This window comes from Carcharodon carcharias, chromosome 22, assembly GCF_017639515.1.
Source record: "Carcharodon carcharias isolate sCarCar2 chromosome 22, sCarCar2.pri, whole genome shotgun sequence".
NCBI lineage: Eukaryota > Metazoa > Chordata > Chondrichthyes > Lamniformes > Lamnidae > Carcharodon > Carcharodon carcharias.
In genome coordinates this window covers 10,279,525-10,294,456 of record NC_054488.1, presented here as the reverse complement: position 1 = coordinate 10,294,456, position 14,932 = coordinate 10,279,525, and the positions used below count along the sequence as shown (strand labels likewise).

General features: G+C 41.9%; 1 protein-coding gene across 1 annotated transcript in view; it reads left to right on the top strand.

The window, feature by feature from the left end:
- LOC121293828 (phosphoinositide-interacting protein-like) overlaps positions 1-13,755 on the top strand; it is a 33,110-nt gene extending 19,355 nt beyond the window's left edge. The window contains exon 4 of the transcript XR_005946604.1: positions 13,384-13,755. The gene's annotated coding sequence lies outside the window, so the exon portion shown is untranslated. The remainder of the gene's footprint in view (positions 1-13,383) is intronic.
- Positions 13,756-14,932: the final 1,177 nt, after the last annotated feature.

Here is a 14,932-nt window from a genome sequence, read left to right as displayed (position 1 = left end):
TGCCTTGGAAAGTTTACATCTGTCAGTGCTGCACTAGAGTATCAGCTTTGGTTTTTGTGCTAATAGATTTACTTATATTCATGGTTACAACTATTTGTAAACTGAAAATGCCAAGTGTAGATTTAACTGATTTTAGCACCTCAACATTATAATGATGTTCAACTGTTTTTGCTGGGCATGGGTTGTATATCGAACCAGTGCAAAGGGAGGAGCTGCACAGCATTCATGATGACAGACACTAAAACATGGCAATGTCATAAGGATTCTGGTGGCATTCTTGCACTCCTCCTCCTTGTTATGTTTTTGGGCAATCAGACTTCAAGATACACTTAAAACAAGAGGTATAAAATCATTCTGGGAATTCTGCTCTTATTGCTCAGGTTTCACAATAGAGATTTTAAAGTAGGTGCAGAAACAGAGAGACTCGGGGGGTTCATGTACACAAATCTTTGAAGGTGGCAGTACGAGCAGATTAAGCTGTTTTTTAAAAAAACACATTGGGTACTCAGCTTTGTAAATAAGAGGCATGGAGTACAAGAGTATGGAGGTCATTCAAACCTTTATAAGTTACTGGTTAAGCCTCAGCTGGAGTATTTTAGGGGAGGCGATGACGTAGTGGTATTGTCGCTGGACTAGTAATCCGGGGACCTGGGTTTGAATCCCGCCACAACAGATGGTAAAATTTGAATTCAATAAAAATCTGGAATTAAAAGTCTGATGATGACCATGAAACCATTGTCGATTGTTGTAAAAACCCATCTGGTTCACTAATGTCCATTAGGGAAGGAAATCTGTCATCCTCACCTGGTCTGGCCTACATGTGACTCCAGACCCACAGCAATGTGGTTGACTCTTAAATGCCCTCTGAAATGGCCAAGCAAACCACTACAAAGTCACAGAAAAGGAATGAAAGCGGCATCGACCTAGGCACCAGAAATGACAAAGGTAATATCCGCCCTGTCGACCCTGCAAAGTCCTCCTTACTAACATCTGGGGGCTTGTGCCAAAATTGGGAGAACTGTCTCACAGACTAGTCAAGCAACAGCCTGACATAGTCACCCTCACAGAGTCATACCTTACATGGAGTCAGACACCACCATCACCATCCCTGGAAATGTCCTGTCCCACCCACGGGCAAGACCCAGCAGAGGTGGCAGCACAGTGGTATACAGTCAGGAGGGAGTTGCCCTGAGAGTCCTCAACATCCACTCCAGACCCCATGAAGTCTCGTGGCATCAGGTCAAACATGGGCAAGGAAATCTCCTGCTTATTACTACGTACTGCCCTCCCTCAGCTGATGAATCAGTGCTCCTCTTGTTGAACATCACTTGGAGGGTGGCAAGGGCACAGAATTTACTCTGGGTGGAGGACTTCAACGTCCATCACCAAGAGTGGCTCAGTAGCACCACTGCTAGCCGAGTCCTTAATGACACAACTGCTAGACTGGGTCAGCAGCAGGTGATGAGGGAACCAACAAAAGGGAAAAACATACTTGACCTCATCCTCACCAGCGTGCTTGCCACAGATGCATCTGTCCATGACTGAGCGGCAGTCACTCCTACTGATACTGTCATTGAGGATGAAGTCCCACCTTCACGTTTAGGATACCCTTCGTCATGTTGCATGGCACCACCACCGTACTAAATAGGATAGATTTCGAACAGATCTAGCAACTCGAGGCTGGGCATTCATGAGCCGCTGTAGGCCATCAGCAGCAGGAGAATTGTATACAACCACCTCATGACCCAGAATATCCCCCACTCGACCATCACCACCAGGCCAGTGAAGAGCACAGGAGGGCATGCCAGGAGTAGCACCAGGCATACCTAAAAATGAGGTGTCAACCTGGTGAAGCTATAACACAGGACTACATGCTTGCCAAACAGCATAAGCAGCAAGTGATAGACAGAGCTAAGCGATCCCGCAATCAGCGAATCAGATCTAACCTGCAGTCCTGCCACATCCAGTCATGAATGGTGCTGGACAATTAAACAACTCACTGGAGGAGGAGGCTCCACAAATTATCCCCACCCTCAATGATGAAGGAGCCCAGCACAGCAGTGCAAAATGTAAGGCATTTGCTACAATCTTCAGCTAGAAGTGCCGAGTGGATGATCCACTTTGGACTCCTCCGGAGGTCCCCAGCTTCACAGATGTCAGTCTTCAGCCAATTTGATTCACTCCACATGATAGCAAGAAATGACTGAAGGTACTGGATACTGCAAAGACAATATTCCGGCTATAGTACTGATGACGTGTGCTCCAGAACTTGCCATGCCCCTAGCCAAGCTGTTCCAGTACAGCTACAACACTGACATCTACCCAACTATTTACCCAGGTATGTCCTGTATGCACAGAGCAGGACAAATCCAACCTGGGCAATTACAACCCCATCGGCCTACTCTCCATCATGAAGTAATGGAAGGAGTCATTAGCACTTGCTTAGTAATAACCTTCTCAAGGGCAGTTAGGAATGGGCAATAAATGCTGGCCCAGCCAGCGACACCCACCTCCCAAGAATGAATTTTTAAAAACATTCTGGGCACCATTCTTCAGGAAGGATTTCAAGGCCTTGTAGAGGGTGTAGAAGAGTTTTAACAAAATGGTACCATATGGAAAGACTGGAGAATCAGGGATTGTACTTCCTAAAAGCAGAGAAGGCTTAAGGAGGGATTTCATTGAGGCATTCAAAATATGAAGGATTTTGATGAAGTGATTAGTGAGAAACTGTTTCCATGGCCAAAGAGTCAGAGCACACTGATTTAAAATAACTAGCCAACGTACAGGTGCACGATGAGTTTTTTTAAATATACATATGGTGCGTTGTTCTGATCTGGATTCTGAAAGAGTAGTGGGAGGAAAGGTGTTCAATAGTAACTTTCAAAAGAGAATTGGATAAATGCATGAATGGGAAAAATTTGCAAGTCTATGGGACAAGAAAGTGAGAGGAATTAGATAACCATGCCAAAGAGCCAGCCCAGACACAGTATTTTGTGATGTATGAATCTATGCCCAGATTAAATATAAGTCAAGTTGGCTTTATAGTTTAGAATGTTTTGAGGAAAGTCTGTTGGCATCACTGGAATTTTTTTTTAATCCATTGACAGTTGAAAAGAGTGCTAACACTGCCACTGTCTCTCTATTACTATTAGTCTGCTGGCATTAGATGCTGATCTGATACAACAATGTCATCCTGTTTGCTCCTTAAGCAGTACAAAGTTCTTTATCCATCAAGAGGGAAAATAGGATAAACACTTAGCAACACAGGTAGTGGACTTAATTATCCTTCATCACGTTCATTTCCATTAGCTGTTTTTCTTTGTCCATTACCTGAATCATAAATGTTCTTTTATTATTGACTTATCTCATTTTTTTTATTTGTTCTATAAAGGAAGCTGTCAATTTAAAGTTGAATGATACAAAGCCTGAAAGGAATGATAAATATGTTTCCTATTGGATGATGTATTACTTCAGAGTTAAATGCTTCTAATAGCAGAGCCTTTGGTTACAGGAGGAAGTGGCTTGATGTTTGATAGTTGTTTAGATCTTCACTTAGCCTGTGCATTCCTGGAAAGTGGGAAGGTTCTGATGGCACCATGAGTGGATCTTGAAAATTCAGCCCAGTTGTACTGTTGATGCTTAAGTAATCTCAAATCACTATTGGACCACATGACATGATCATGTCTGACATGATTGGCTGTGAGGCACTGGCAATTCAAAATCTGAATCTATTGATTTTGTTCAATGGCTAGTTTGCCCTGAATGCTTAAACTGCTTTTAAAAAATATATATATTCTCTCATGGGATGTGGGCATTGCTGGCAAGGCAAACATTTGTTGCGCATCCCTAGTTGACCTTGAACTGGCTTACCCAGCCATTTCAGAGGGCAGTTAAGAGTCAACCACATTGCTGTGGGTCTGGAGCCACATGTAGGTCTGACTGGGCAAGGATGGCAGATTTCCTTCCCTAAATTAGTGAACTAGATGGGCTTTTGCAACAAATCATGATAATTACATCACTACCATTACTGAGAGTAGTTTTCAATTTGCAGTTGAATTTAAATTCCACCAGCTGCCATGGTGGGATTTGAACCTGTGCCCCCAGAGCATTAGACTGGGCCTCTGGATTACTAGTCCAGTGACATTACCACCACGCCACCATTTCTTGTTGGGGGGGAAAAAAAGAAATTCTCCTTGCACTCAAGGCGATCGGTGTCCTTTCTTAGGAAAGGTACTTTTCCCAGTTCAGGCACGCAGTGTTAGTACAAGGCACAACCAGATGCAAAGTTAAAGTATGATCTCCTGTGCCCCAACAATATACCATACTCAACCTCAAAAGTGTGATATTTATGAGTTCAGATGGGACAAAAGTCAGAAATGGAAGGAAAAAACTTGGTGAATGAGACTAGAAGGCAGAAGAAACAAAAGTTAGAAAATTTAAAAAAGGAGTTTGGCAGTGTTCAAGGGTATATGCTTCAATACAAAGAGTATAACAAATAAAGCAGATGAGCTGAGGGCACAGATAGAAATGTGGCAGTATGATATAGCTACTACAGGAACATGGCTTAAAGAGGGACAGGAATGGGAGCTCAACATTCCTGGTTACAGGCTTTTCATACATGATAGAGAGGGGATGGGGCTGGAAATTTTGGTTGAATAAACAATCACAGCTGTGAGGAGCGTGGTATGTTAGAAGGATCGTCAGATGAGGCCAAATGGATTGAGCTAAGGAACAAAAAAGGGGCAGTCACACTATTGGGAGCATACTATAGACCCTCAGTCAGAAGAATACAGGAGAGCAAATATGTAGGCAAACCTCTGAAGTGTAAAAACAATAGGAATAGTAGGGAATTTTAATTACTCCAATATTAACTGGGATGGTTTGTGTGAAAGGAATTGAGGGAACAGAATACTTGAGGTGCATTCAGGAGAATTTTTCAGCCAGTATGTAGCAAGTCCAACAAAAGAGGGTGCAGTTCTGGACTTAAGTTTTAGGAAATGAAGCTGGACTGATGAAAGGAGTGGAGGTGGGAGAGCATTTTGGTGGTAGTGATCATAATTCAGTTTTTAACATGAGTAGTGCTGAAAAAAGAGACATGCTGTCAAAGCTTTTAGTTTTGCACTCATCAGGTCAGTCCACAAGAATGCCAATAGTAAAGGGAGCAGCAGTTTATACTACATCAAAGTGAAAACCCATCGCATTTCTACTTCTCTCAGTTCCGAAGAAGTCATATTAGACTCAAAACGTTAACTGTTTCTCTCTCCACAGATGCTGCCAGACCTGCTGAGTTTTTCCAACATTTTCTGTTTTTATTTCAAATTTCCAGCATCCGCAGTATTTTGCTTTTAGTTAAATTTCTAAATTGCGACCAGGCCAATTTTACTAAACTGAAGAGTGGTTTAGTAAAAGTAAACTGGAAACAGCTACTTGAAAGTAAATCAGTGTCAGAACAATGGAAGGTATCAAAAGGGGAGTTTCAAGATTCGGAGTGAACGGGGTCCCACAAAGAAAAAGAGTGAGACAGTCAAAGCTAGACCCCGTCCCCACCCAGCCCCACAGTTGTCAAGGAGTTTACAGGGAGAGATGAGGCAGAAAAGAAAAGCTTATGTCCAACACTGAGAACTCAACACTACAGAAAGCCAAGAGGAGTATAGAAAGTGCATTAGTGAAATCAAAAAGGAAATTAGGAAAACAAAGAGAGGGCATGAAAGAATATTGGCAAGCAAAATCAAGGAGAACCCAAAGATGTTTCATCAATTCATTAAGAATAGGAGGATAAATAAGAAAAAGAGTAGGGCCCGTAAAAGACAGAAAGGTAACCTTTTTTGTGGAGGTGGAAGATGTGAGAATGGTTCTGAATGAATACTTTGCATATGTCTTCACAAACGAGGGGGATGATGCAGACATTGTAGTTAAGCAGGAGGAGTGTGAAGTATTGGATATGATAAATGTAGGGAGAGAGGAATATTAAGGAATTTAGAATCCTTGTAAGTTGATAAATAACCAGGGCCAGATGAGATGTACCCAGGCTATTAAAAGAAGCCAGGGAGGAAATAGCAGATGCTCTGGCCATCACTTTCCAATTGTCACTGGATACAGAAGGATGGATTGGAGGACTGTTGTACCTTTGTTTAAAAAGGCAGCAAGCGATAGACCGAATAATTACAGGCCAGTCAGTCTAATCTTGGTCGTGGGCAAATTATTGGAATCAATTCTGAGACACAGAATGAACTGTTACTTAGAAAGGCACAGAGTAATCAAAGACAGTCAGCATGGATTTGTTAATGGATTTGTCTGACTAACTTGATTGAATGTTTTGAGGAGATATCAAGGAGGATTGATGAGGGTAGTGCAGTTGATTCGGTCCACATGAATTTTAGCAAGGCTTTTGACAAGGTCCCACATGGCAGACTGGTTAAAGAAAATAAAAGCCTATGGGATCCAGGGGAATAAAGCAAGTTGGATACAAAATTGACTCAGTGGCAGGAAACAGGTTGACAGGTGTTTTTGAGACCAGAAGGCTGTTTCCAGTGGGGTTCCACAGGGCTCAGTACCTGCTTTTTGTGGTATATGTCAATGATTTGAATGTTATTTTAGGGGACAGGATCAAGAAGTTTGCAGACAACACAGAAATTGGCCTCGTGAGTGATAGTGAGGAGGGAGGCAGTAGGCTGGAGGAAAATATCAATCAGGTGGGCAGAAAAGTGGCAAATGGAATTCAACCCAGAGAAGTGTGAAATGATGCATTTGGGGAGGTCAAACAGAACAAAGGAATACACAATAAATGGGAGGAGACTGAGAGGTGTAGAGGAAGTGAAGGACTGCATGTCCACAGATCCCTCAAGCAAGCAGGACCACTTGGATAATTAAGAAGGCATATGGAATACTTTCTTTTATTAGCCAAGGCATAAGAGTATAACAGAAGGGAGCTTATGCTGGAACAAAATAAAATACTAGTTCCCCAACTTGAGCACAGTGTGCAGTTCTGGTCAGCTCATTACAGAAAGGATGTAATTGCATTAGAGAGGATACAGAGGAGATTCACAAGGATGCTGCCAGGGATGGAAAATTGCAGCTATGAGGAAACATTGGATAGGCTGGTGGTGTTCTCCTTGGAACAGAGGCTGAGGAGAGATTTGATTGAGGTGTACAAGGTTTTGAGGGGCCTGGATAGTGTGGACGCAAAAGACCTATTTCGCTTAGCAGAGAGGTCAGTGACTAGGGGGAATCGCTAGAAAGCTTAGAGGAGAACTGAGGAAAAACATTTTCACCCCAGAGTGTTGTAGGAATCTGGAACTCACTGCCTGAAAGGGTAGTAGAGCCAAAACTCTCAACTCGTTTAAAAAGGTGTCTGGATATGCACCTGAAGCCCTGTAATCTCCAGGGCTACGGACCAAATGCTGGAAAATGGGATGAGGCTGGGCGGCTCTTTTCTCAGCCGGCCAGATACGATGGACAGAGTGGCCTCAAGTGCGGTAAATTTTTCAACATATTCTAAATCACTAGAAGTGCCATTCATTAAAATAAACTTCATTTTAAACTAAACGGTGCCTCTGTCAGTTTAAGTAAAGCTCGACAGGTCTATACTTACAAAAATGGTAATCATGGGATTTGCTGGGACCTGCCTGTAGTTAGTAATCTTGAATCTTTGAACTTGTAAATTCCTTAGTGTGATGTATAGAGTAATGGATGCATTTATTAATGTCAATTGGGAAATATCACAGTTTAAGCCTTGAAAGAAAGACTTCCATATAGTGCCTTTCACAACCTCAGGACACCCCAAAGCACTTCACAGCCACAGCTTCTGAAGTGTAGTCACTGTTGAAATGCAATCTTTTATTTCCACTGAAGAAGGCAGAGGGGCCTCAGTTTAATGTCTCCTCTCCAACAGTGCAGAACTCTCTCAGCACTGTACTGGAGTGTCAGGTTAGGTCTTTTTTTTCTGTGCTAGCGTGAGACTTGAACCCACAACTTTCTGACTCAAAGGCTGCCACCAGGTGGGTAGTGCCAAATTTTGAGGTGCCAGAACTCTCAGAAAATGTGTTGGCCATATCACTTCTAAATCTACTCTTAGTCATTTGGTAATACAGGACTTGAGTATTGCTTAAAAAAGACATTTTGTCAAAACTTTTCGTCTTGAACTCATCAGGACAATTGCAAGAACACCAATGTCAGGAGAAGCAACAACTTTATACTGTATGAGTAGAGAGTGCTGATGGTCGGCAAGTGGACTCTAATTGGTAGAGGTGTTGCCATTGAGAATGCACCAGTTAATGGTGACTGACAGTTAACTGCCAAGCATTGTTTGAAATTTAAACCAGACAGCTTGACTCTGGTCAAGATAATTGCCCAAGGAATGAACCAGTGAATGGCTGTCACTTATTTTGTTTAGCTGAAACAGGTGCAATGTATGTACATGTTCTTTCTCTCTGAAAAGAACAGGGCCCTGTGTATTAATATATGTAGCTTCCAGTACATGCAAATGCGCCACACTGTGAGCCCAACTGATGATCTTAAATTGGTTATCAGCGTAATTCTTAGCACACTGAGGATTATTTAGGAAATGTTGTCCAATCGCGGAATCACATCTAATGTTGGACACTGTGTTTTGAGTTTTGCCAGCATGAGCTGGTTGGCTACGGTCTGTACCTTGTCCGTGGGGAACAGCAGAAAGGACATGCTGTTTGATACGATCCGCCAGTCTTTGGGACAATCATCACACATATGGGTAATGTGGTACATGAATTTCAGTGCCAGTGCGATGCTAGGTATGTTGGCCATTTGTCCCAAAGAGGAAAAGCAATACTCAAATCTACCATTATGTTGTTTTCCTATGTTCTAATCATTTGAGTCCCCAAACGTCAGTAAAACAATGCTTTTAAGTGAAAAATATGAGTGCTGGCCGGTATTTTATTTCAAACCATGTGGTATATTGCATGATTAGTTTTTAGCACAGTTAGAATTTTGTAATGCAACAATTGATTATTTAATTCAAGCCTATTGAAACATGAATTACAGGCAATGTTACTTCTGACGGGGTGGCCGGGAGGGGAGGGGGTGGTGGGGGAGTGGGGGAGGTGGTTCGTATATAGAAGATCCACTGCTTTTCTTGATTTTATATTATAGCCCAGACCTGGGTGTACAGGGCACAATTTCAAAATTTGAAGATGATGCAAAACTTGGAAGTATTGTGAGCCGTGGGAAGTGATAAACTTCAAGAGGATACAGACAGGCTTGTGAAATGGGCAGAGACGGGGCAGATGAAGTTTAATGCAGGGAAGTGTGAAGTGACACATTTGGTCAGAATAGCAAGGGGAAGTGACATAAAATAAAGGGTACAGTTCTAAAGGGAACACAGGAGCAGAGCTACCTGGGTGCCTATGTGCATAAATTATTGAAGGTGGGCAGGGCAGGTTGAGAAAGCAGTTAATGAATTATTATGAATCCAGGGTTTTATAAACAGGGGCACAGAATACAAAAGCAAGTAAACTATGAACCTTCATAAAACACTGGTTCCGCCTCAATGGAAAAGATGCAAAGGTTTTCGAAAGGGTACAGAGAAGATCCACGAGAATGGTCCCGAGGGTGAGAGACTTCAGTTACGTGGATAGATTGGCAAAGCTGGGGCTGTTCTCCTTGAAGAAGAGAAGGTTGAAAGGCGATTTGTTAGAGGTGCTCAAAATCATGAAGGGTCTGGATAGAGTAAATGGGGAGAAACTGTTCCTATGGGCAGAAGGTCAAGAACCCGGAGATGATTGACAGAAAAACCAGAGACGACATGAGGAAAAAAATTCTTTATACAACTAGTGGATTGGATGTGAAATGCACTGCCTGAGCATGTGGTGGAGACAGATTCAATTGCAGTTTTCAAAAGGGAACTGGATAATTATCTAAAGATAAGAGATTTTACAGGGCGACAGAGAAAAGGTAGAGGAGTGGGACTAGCTGAGCCAGTTCTCTGCAACACAGCACAGACAGTATGCTGAATGGCCTCCTTCTGTGCTGTAACCATTCTAGTATAGATACATTCAAGGAACTTGATAAACACATGAGGAAGAAGAAGCTGAAGGTTACCCTGATAGTGTGATCAAGAAGGGTGGGAGGAGGCTTGTGTGGAACATGAACACCTGTGTAGATGAGATGGGCCAAATGGCCTGATTCTGTGCTGTAAATTCATATAAAACTGCATGCAGGGAATACAAACCTTATTATCACAGTTCACATCTTCAGGCCAAGGAATTAATGTTCAGTAGGAACGCAGCAGGGTGTTTAGGAATATTGATGCTGCTTTAGATCCGAGAAACCTTGAGTTCAAAGACCCTGCAATGCATGTACATGAGAAGCTGTGTGCAGAGAGTTGTTAGGCCTTTTTTTTTTTTACAGTCAGGGAGCTATAAGGAAGGTTATTGCTGCTACACATTGACTGAGTCATTCAGCAGCAGCATGAGTGCCAAGACCCTGGGCCCGATCTTCCCTCCGCCACCTCTTAACCTCCCCAGTCTCCAGATTCACAGTCACACCACGAGCTCCGGACATTCCAGTCAACTCTTACTGTCCAGCCTGAGCTCAAACTACAGGAACTCATTGCTTTTGGGCCAAAGGACAATGAATTGCCTTTCCTACACTGAGGGTTGTTGCAGGTCTCTCTCGCTGTGATTATCATTGATTATCCATCTCTAGCCTCCTTATGAATCTGTGAGTTTGTCGTTATTTGGGAGTGAGTGCAAGACAAGATATGTTTTAGATGATTTCTCTGTAAACCTTTCAAATCTGTCTTTTCCTGACCTTGTTCACTCTCATAACTGAGGGAATCACACACATCAGTCTGTGAAACATCTTCACTAAACTTTGAGCAGATCATCATGAGGTGGTTCTATTTACTGTATTCAGACGCACGTTAGGTATAAAAATAGTCGTGTTCAGGATATGGTTCACACACACAGTTTTCTACTGAGGATATCGGATCTATACATCATTATTACAAGAGAAAAAGTGGAAATTGGAGATGTCTGCACGGCATACAAAGACAGTCTCGAATATTAATCTTTCATTCTCCCGGCAAGGTACAGAAGACTACTTTGGTGAAAAGTTCCAAGAATTTCCTACAATAAAAGTTATACCGTCTGACTCACTTCAAAGCAATATACTTTTGTCACTCCCTTTTTTATGTAATTGTATTCCTTTGCATTTGCAAAATGTGGCCCTTTGACTATGTGACTGCCATACAAAAAATTCTTAAGTCAACAAATAATCCACTGCCAAACAATCAACCCCACTGTACTTTACTCCAAACATATGGCACATGTTAAACCAATGCTCATCAGTGTCAATCAGTCACAACATTCAATATTGTCAAATCCAGCCTACATCAGACCTTGTTCTTTTGGTAGTACAGAATCTGAGTATTGCTGAAAAGGGAGACATGTCTAAGCTTTCCATCTTGCACTCATCAGGACGCCTCTCAATAATACCAATATAAGGGGAAAACAATTTATACTGTATGTGAAGAGAGTGCTGATTGATTTGTAAGTGGTGTTGCCATGGAGAATGCAGCAGTGATGGTGACTGACAAAGCAGTTTAAAATTTAAACCAGGCAGCTTGACCCTAATTGGTCAAGGCATTGCCCTGAGGAATGAGTCAGCGAATGGCTGTCACTTATTTTGTGTCTGTTTCAGCTAAACAATGTGTGTACATGTTCTTCCTGTCTGCAAAGAACAGAGCCCTGTATATTAATATATGTAGCTTCCAGTACACACAAATATGCCACACTGCGAACCCAGCTGATCTTAAATTGATTGTCAGTGTAATTCTTAGCACACTCAGGATTATTTAGTGAATGTTGTCAGATTGCAGAATCACTAGATGTTGGACACTGTTTTGAGTTTTGCAAGTACCCAGTACTCCAACTTTCAGGTGATCCCAAATGAGTGCATGAGGAGGCTGCGCTTTTACCGAGAGGGTCAATACAGAGATCTGTGACCTTGTGAAACAGGGACTTTGACATCGCAGGACTGCATTGTCTGTGACAGTCGAGGTCACGGTAGGAATTAATTTTTATGCTACTGGAACCTTCCAGGCAGCCACAGGAAATTTAAGTCAAATCTCTTTTTTTTTTTGGCCCTGCAAATAGACCCTATAGAAGCGATCCTGCTGCCATTGACCTGCTCAGCCACTTCTCTCCACTGCAGCTATTTTCCCAGGGTTCCTGTCACTCAACTCACAAACCTAAACTTGTTAGGAACATAGGAAATAGGAGCAGGAGTAGGCCATTCAGCCCCTCAAACCTGCTCTGCCATTCATTTAGATCGTGGCTGATCTTCTATCTCAACGTTTTTTTCCCGCATTATCCCCATATCCCTTGATATCTTTACTATTTAGAAATCTATCTATCTCTGCCTTGAACATAGTGACTGAACCTCCACAGTCCCCTGGTGTGGAAATTTCCAAAGATTCACCACCCTCTGACTGAAGAAATTCCTCCTCATCTCAGTCCTAAATGGCCTGCCTCTTACTCTGAGAGCGTGACCCACCCAGCTAGGGGAAACATCCTTCCTTCCTAAAAACAGAAAGTGCTGTAAAAACTCAGCCAGTCTGACGGCATTTACGGAGAGCAAAAGAGAGTTAACATTTCAAATCCAGTGTGACTTCTTCACTTACAAAAAGTGAAATCTTTTTGGTAATTTTTCATTTGGGGATCATTTGGCAACTTTGGTTATTTTAGTTTATGGTTTCCCTTAGGAATTGGACTAAGGTCATCTGGAAAAGCAGACATTGGCCCATATGTGGCAACTGTATCATCAGAAGCAGTTTGCAGTAAGAGGGGGCATGGAGTGGACATGAGAGGGTGGGTGCAGTGAGATGAGATGGCTAGGGGGGTCTACAAACCCTGAATTGAACTGGACCGATGTACCATTAAATGGAGGTGGGCCTTCTAACCAGCCTGCCTTGCCACCTGCCCTCCTCTGTCACCATCTTGTGCCTGCCTAGGGAAGCAGCAGAGCTCAACTTTGTCTGTCCGCATGTCACAGAGACAAAAATACTGTGGAAAATGTGCCTGGGTCAAAGTGGCGGAGCATGAATAGCTGTTCCTGACGCTGAGGGGAAGATCTGGTCCAATATCATTTTATGTGACTTGGCGTCATGATTGTTTTAATTAAAGTACTGCAAAGCACCTTGGGGCATTTGATTAGGTTAAATGCATTATATATTTTTTTTAGGACTAGAAGAGTTGTTGAATGTACTATTCACATAAGCAAGCAATTGTTTAGAGATGTGACTAGTTTTACAAAGTTTAGTAGCTTCATTTCCTGCTTGTTTGTCTCTAACTTTGAAAATGATCACCTTTTGAGTTACTAATTGATGATCTTATCTCTTGAATGCAGGTGGAATATGAAGGAGAATCTGTTCCACTAAATAATGAAAGCTCTTTGTTTACTGATTAAATTTTACACAGAATTTGCTTTCTTCAAACAATGAAAGCTCCGATACCTCAAAAACCCATGGGAAAATTGTCCGTCTTAAACTTGTATTAACCCTGGAAGACTTTATCCTTGACTGAGTTGCCTTTGCTTTTTAGAAGGACAATATTGCTTACTGCAACCAGCATCAAGCCAGCATTGAATGTTTTTCTCAAGAAGTCACAATACAAGAAGCGTAGCCGTGTAATAACCGCACATGATTATGTTTGAGAGGGTTTGTTTACTTTTGTACCAATGTGTAATCTATTAAATTCAATATTGTATTGTGCATGAAGACTGTGTTTGGGCGTCTTGCTCCCATCACATAATTTTCATGCATTGCACATCTGAATAACTGTACGTAATAAAGTATGATGAATAAAGTTTTTTGTTTTCATAGACTTACGCATTTGCCGAGATATTTTAATAGCGTGAACCATTTCATCATAACTGGGTGGGGAAAAGGTCAAGTATTAAACTTGTTTCACACTTGGTGTCACGTGGAATATTTAACAACCGTACCAGGAAGTCATTGTCTGCGAAAAGGAGTTCCCATTATTGTGACAGAGGTGAATGATTTCAAAGGAACATGTTCTTGGCAAAGTGACAACAGAAACTCTTATATAGAAGACCCCTTCTATGTTTCTAGACTGGATTAATATGTTGCCTCTTGATGCTAGAGCGTGGAGCCAACAAAACCAAAGATCAATTACAAGAGCAGTCTTTGGTGATCAGTGACAATATAAATCCAAAATAAGGTAATCTAATTTCACCTGATCTACGATAGTAGATTGAGTAACTAGCAACACTATTATTTGACCAAGATAAAGGGCCCTGAACATGACTCTTCATGAAATCTGTGATAATGTAGATATGTTACCCATGCAGGAAACATTTAAAAGAACATAATACATACAAGACAGCTGTCTACAATGGTTCATAAAATGCATTTTTTTTTTTTACTTGTCAGCATAGGTGAAAATTCATTTGGGTTTGCAAATGGTGAGTTATGTTTCTCTTTGACAAACATGAAACATGTTTCCTCTAAATATATAACAAAATTGAACTAAACTTCTTTTTCATGCAATTCTTAATGTTGATCGAGTGAGCACAATGCTTCAGTGTAAGAAAGAAAATGATGGACTTTCTGAGGCTGCTGTTATCTCTACCATGATGCTACTATTTGAATAATTAGGTGCTGGCTTTGCAGTCAATACACCGTAATATCAAGCAGAAATATTGCACAACATGATTTCCTCAAACTCACCGTGATATTAATTTTGAGTAGGGTTGATTCCAACATTAGATGGGATTGGCCGTGCCTGCCAGCATCAGGCATGAGCGGACAATATGGTGTGACCAGTTTAATGACTGCGTGAAGCCAGTTTGCCATCATCGCTCAGCCCACCGATGGCGGGCCACATTTCCTGCCATCAGATGTTGGGAGCCTCATTATTAGGCCAGCCCACCGGAA